At 45.9% G+C, this 6,000-nt stretch overlaps 1 protein-coding gene across 5 annotated transcripts in view; it reads right to left on the reverse strand.

Annotated features, from left to right (window-relative positions):
* Positions 1-3,779, reverse strand: part of MAP3K13 (mitogen-activated protein kinase kinase kinase 13) — a 74,512-nt gene extending 70,733 nt beyond the window's left edge. For 3 of the 5 annotated variants that reach the window (XM_068692851.1, XM_068692848.1, XM_068692853.1), the window contains exon 1: positions 3,419-3,641. The gene's annotated coding sequence lies outside the window, so the exon portion shown is untranslated. The other 2 variants (XM_068692849.1, XM_068692850.1) reach the window with 2 other exon arrangements.
* Between the last annotated feature and the right edge of the window lie 2,221 nt (positions 3,780-6,000).

Genomic DNA, 6,000 nt, shown 5'->3' on the forward strand with positions numbered 1-6,000 from the left:
CACACCCAACCTCATTCTGATAGCATGGAAATCTTCCCAGAATTGGATTCTGACAGCAAACCAGACTTACCAAAAAAAATTATTATCCCCCATGTAAATAATTCAAAAACATTTTACCACTAAGGCATGCAGAAATTCCTTCACCTAAAGCACCATGCATAACTAGTTATTTTTGGTATCATTTGTTGTTTTGGTTGTTTTTTTTTTTTTATTTTGGTACCAACCTCTGACTAGCTGGAAGCTCCTATTCCCCACTAGCAAATAAAGTCTAAGACGCCTCCCACTTACAAAGCCTCTCAGCTAGAAAAATGAGTTCTCTATTATACAGCTTTCAGCGTCACATGCTGAGCTCCCCATAGCAAAGCACTCAAGAATGAAACATGCCACATCACCGAGGAACACATCTAATCTCATCAGTTCCAGAGGAATTCCTCTCTTTTCAAGGCAGTTTATCAACCAGATTTTAGACCTTTGCAAAAAAAGCCTACAACAGCAAGAAGAGAGGCATGGAGCAGGCCCAAAATACTCAGCTGCTTTTGCTTAGTTCCTATTTTAAAGGGAATCTTTACAAGAAAGAGAAATGTTATTTTTTTCTCTCCAAAAATGATAATGTTTGTAAAAGAAACAAAGAGTCTTCTGTGCTGGAAGGAATGGCCTCAGAAGCCCCAGGCCTCTGCACTCTCTACTGGCACACAGCATTTCCTCCAGCTAAAGGTATGTTTAAGTACAAACAAGAGCAAGACCAGAAAGGATCACCAGACATGACAGCAGCTAGGAGACTGCAGATTCCCGTCGTTTCACTACCTACAGAGTGACAGAGGGGCTGTCGCCACCCCCTGCAGCAGAGCCCACCAGCACTCAACAAGAGCACGCTGTGTGGTGGTTGATGCTTCCATAGCTTAAAAAAAAAACAAAAAAACTAACATTTTTTATATTTTCACTTCATACTTTTCTTGAAATGCCATTTTAATTAATGTTTATTTTCCATGGAGACAGGAAAGACAGACATAAGGTGTTGAGACTCCAGGTTTATCATTACAAGCGTTACCAGGCTGAGCCCGCTGTGACCACTCGTTGTCTCTGTGCCCAGCAAGACCGGCTCCAGTCTAGACGGGGACAAGTTTTACCATGCCATTATCTTTGCCGCTTTCCTTCTGGCTACAGTGCTGGTGTTTGGCAAGGGTTACGCAGGGCCAAAGTCCTATACAGCAGGTAAATATTTAACTTGGGAACTGTGCCACAGGGACCCACCTAGAGTATGATACAGTAGCTTATTAAATCTTACACTATCTTTTCTCACCAAGAATAACAAATGGCGATTTATCTTCTTTATGAGACGTTGTATGGACAAATTCTACATGAACAGCAGCTAAGATTCAGTTCTAATAATCTTAATAAATGACCTGAAAGAAAACATTGCTCAGGAATTGCAATATGCTTCTGTGGGAATGTGATGTATACTCCAGAACAGGTTCAAGAGAGGGGCAGAAGGAACAGTTCAGAAATCATTTACAAATTAAGAAAAACTCAGCACTTTTTCAACCACTTTACCACTGCAATTCTGCTATTAAACTTTGTCACAAACTCTTATGTAAAGCTCTTCGGCTTTACAAGAAGTATATATTCTCCAATAATATTCGGATAAATCTACAGAAATCTCTGCTAGCACAGATTTCAGCTGATTTTTTAACTGTAACCGATTTGGTTAGATCCCAGAATTACCCCTTGTATGCCTCCAAAGTAAACTACTGCTAATATTCTCATCTTTTGTGATATTTCCAGGCAAAGATCTTTCTCAAACCGCTCATGAAACAAAGTTCAGATCAAAACACAGCAACTGAGACTAAAATTACCTGTTTACTACATTTCAATTGTTTATCCACCTGTTTTCTGTATCTAAGCACGGTTTACTTATTTTTTTGGCAAGGACTCCTATCTTTGCGTTTACCAAGAACTGCTTTTGTTCTCTGAAACTGAACACCTGTTTCAACCATGAGTCTAGTGCAGTTACTGGTGATAATTACTACAGGTAAATTTCTAAAATTCTGCAATGCTACATTTCTAGCCCTGTATACTTAAGGTAACATGTACGCCATCTTAAAAAAAAAAGTAACTTTTATGCCATCCTTAAAAAAGTAACTTTTTTTTTTTTTAAGAAGTAGAAGCATTTTAGTTTGATTTAGTTTATTTACTGAAAAAAGTCAGGCGTGAGGAGGCTGAGACTATCAGCCACATCATGAAACAAGGAGGCAGGCAGTACTGCAGAACTTTTACCTAAATGTCCTGACTAGGACCTGGAGGTGAACAGGGAACAAGATCTTCCAGTCTCAAAAGATAATAAAACAGAACCACTTGGCCAGCTCACCTATCCCAGGAACCGCAGCCTCAGGGTGCACTTCCACGAGCAGCTTAACTGATTTTGAGCCATGCCCCAGCTCCAATGGGCGGGCCTGCCTCTCCCTTCTACAGGCACCAGCAGCAATACAGGCAGCCCGTCAGCTCGCTCACTTCGCTTTCTGTCTGCTGCTAATTGCTGGCCAGATACGAACCCAGCTGGCCACACAACCCTTGATACCTGCTGCACACAAGAGGCAATGAAACTGGGTAGCTGGAGAGCAGGAAAGAGGCGCACAGGGCCACCTCCACAGCATCACCTCCCACCCTTCCTGACAGTTCCCAGAAACACAAGCTTTCGCATCTCCCAGGCTGCTTGGAGCTGTCAGGTCAGGGTTCAAATCCACCTCAGAATGACTGCTGAAAGCATTTCTCTTTATTTTTTTTTTTGCTCTGCTTTGACAACACGATCAGTGTGCTAAGACCAGTCTAGCTGTGAAGTCGTGTAACCAGAGGACATGAGAAATGCAAATGAAGCCACAATGTGATCTTAGTAGATTCAAGCCGCCAAACCCCCATAAAAGGAGGATGACAGGTCCTGACCATTTACTCCCAAAACTTCATTTTCATTGCACAAGGCTTGCAAGCACACTATTTGCTCCCATCTCCATCCCAACTCCTAAAAACAGGCTGGGGACAGCAGGCTGTGCCCAGGGGAAGGCCGGGGGCCACCTCCCCTCACACCACTGCCCCTGCTCTCCCTTCATCAGCTGCGGCCAGGCAAGGTGCCAGCTAAAGCCGCCCCTTTCGCTCTCCCAAACTTGCCACGAGAGAGAAGCACCAAAATTACTGCCTGCACTTTTTAACCAAACCCGGCACAAACCCACAGCAGCCCGCGCGGACTTATTTTGACCCGCCGATCGCCTGCGATACGTTTTGCTCCGACAGGGTCGCGACAGACGCCACAGCCTTAACTCGGAGCCGATTTGCTCCGGATCCTGGGCAAAGAGCTGGCTGAGCGCTGCCTCCTTCCCGGGGACGGGGGAGACCATCCCCTGCCACACCTGCCTCGAGAGCTCCTTACCGGCACCTCGCTTCTCCGTGGGACTGAGAAACAGCTCCTGCCCCGGGGGGAAGCTCCCAGACACGCCAAAATGCTGCTTTCACTGCGGGAGGGACACCGGGGGGCAAGCGGGGAGCGCTGCGAGACAACCGGGAGGGACCGGGGGGCACCGGGGGTCCGCGCCGTGCCGCCCCACGCCACCCCCGAGTGGGCAGCAGCGCCCAGCCCTATCCCCGGCCACCCCCGTTACCTGGGCACGGTGTCCCGAAGCCAGCGGCTCGGTACGGCTCGGTACAGCACCGCCCCACCGGGCCGGGCCCCCGAGCACCGCCCCGCCGCTTCCGGGGCCGCGCCGCCGGCAGGGCGCAGCCGTGGGCCGGCAGCCGCCGACATCTTGGGGCCGCGCAGGGACCCCGGGAACGGCCGGGCCGGGGGCTGGGAGCAGCTCCTGTGTCACCCCCCCCCAGAGGCCTTCCCAGCATTTGTGACTGTTTATATTTCTTTGTGAGGGTTTACGGCAGATGCAGCACCAGGGAGGGGGCTACGGGAAATGTCACCCGAAGCTGGCGTTCCTCACGCTGATGGTTTTCGCAGAACCTGAGGTTGCCCCTGCTGTTGGAGACAGCTGGTGACGCCAGCCCAAAAAGCCAAACACACTTTCGCACCCCAAACTTTAGCACTAGTCCTCCCAAAATGTTAGGATGCAGCCTACGTAGCCAAAGTGGGTATTAAGATGTCAGTCTTGGACAGGTGCTTTTAACATTGTGCTTCACCACTGGACTTTACTGCAGTTTTGTTAGTGGTACATCTGCAGTCATCCTGCAGCCTGGAGCGGAGAGCAGAAACACTGATTGATTCTGTGTATCTTTTTATTATTGTTATTGACAATTTTATTGTCTCCTTGAAGAAATGTCCCTCTACAACCGCTTGTGTTGCTTTTATTTATAGTGTGTATATGAACATCTACATTGCATCTCAGCCTTCTGTATAAATCCCCTGGAATTTTTCATGTCTGATTCCCATTTGCTTATGTCTGATGTCTCATGATGATACTAATACCTTACAACAATGCTTAAACCATGTGTAGATTCTACGGGAACTGTAATCTTCATTAGTGCTTTTCTGCAATGCTTCCACATCATCGTGTTTCTGCTTGTTCATAAGGACAATGGCATTGCTTCAATGCTAGTGGACTATGGTAGTACGAACTGATACTTTAATTAATAATGTTTTCTGAAAACGTTCTGATTTTTCATTCACACTTCAATTTTCTGCCAGTCAGTTTTACAGTGAGCTGTAGAATGGAGTAAAATAAGAAGGAAAAGTAAGAAGGACCACTAATGTCTACATTACTCCAATATACAGGCATGATAGCAAGCATCGTTTGTTCATGGAATTCCGTTTTTTGAATGAAGTCCTGTATTGTTTTGGGTGATACTATTACCTGTAAACTAGCCCATGTAGTATAAACAAACAAAAAAGACAACTCTATCTGTGTGACAACACTAAGTGCTTATGTTTGCTCACCCAAAAAAACCTGGAAAACGCTCCCCGTGTGTATTTCTCTGCCGGTGGAAGCCGCAGTAATCAAGTCAATCAGACTGCATCGCGCTCGCTAAGCAACCAGGGACCATCTCTGAAGGCCGCTGTGCTGTCGCTGTTTTGTCCCAAGTAACTCCAAGAGGAAGGTGTCTGCCGGCACAAGCAATACCGCAGCTTGCCAGAAGGTGTTGCTTTGAAACCATGCAATTATCCGAGCTTAAATATGAAAGGAAATAGGTTTGGACGATTGCACACAACTGACAGATGAGTTCTCACTGCCAGAACAACGTAAGATCCTTAATTTTAAATTATCTTAAAAGCGATCATTTCAATCTTAAAATGGTTTGTATGTGCAGAACAATAGAGAGGGAAATAAACGCTGAACAGGGCACTGACTTGATGGAAAACATCGTGGTTTTGCACATTGCTAACAAATATGTTACAGCAGCTTTGTGTGTGCAAAAGCGTCAATGGCTTTTGCTTTGCACGCTTTGCTGTTTATGTATATGTATAAAAAAAAAAAAAAAAATAGACCTGGGGATTTTCAGAGGGGTAGCTCGTGATTTCAAGAAGACAAAGTACAGAGCAAAGCCTCCGTATGACAACTAGCTGTCCTGCCCTGAACACCGTCTCACTGTGCTCTCCACACACATCTCAACAGAAAGGAGCTGCTTGTTTTGAGGGGCACGCACCAGTGGTGACTTACTGGAGGTACAATTGTGCTGCACCTACAGCCCTGGTTTTAAGCACCTATTAACAGTGATAAATACTGCATTTATAATTAAGCCTAGCCTTGGTCTGGAAGACAGGAGGTGAAGTTTTCAAGGCATTTAAAACCTTTTACACTAAAGGAAAAAAAGACTAAGAAGATGCCCAGAAGGGAGGAGAAGTTTTTAAATATGCCTATCACATGAAGTGGCTCATTGCTAAAACAACCTCCTACAACTGAACAGCCTTCTACAGCTGAGGTTCTGCAGGGGAAATGTGCAGTTTAGGATAGGGTGATATTTTACAGCCCACAGTATGTCTTGGAGCACATCTTGTGTAGATGTAGTTGCTGT

The sequence above is a fragment of the Anas acuta genome, chromosome 9 (genome assembly GCF_963932015.1).
Source record: "Anas acuta chromosome 9, bAnaAcu1.1, whole genome shotgun sequence".
Lineage (NCBI taxonomy): Eukaryota > Metazoa > Chordata > Aves > Anseriformes > Anatidae > Anas > Anas acuta.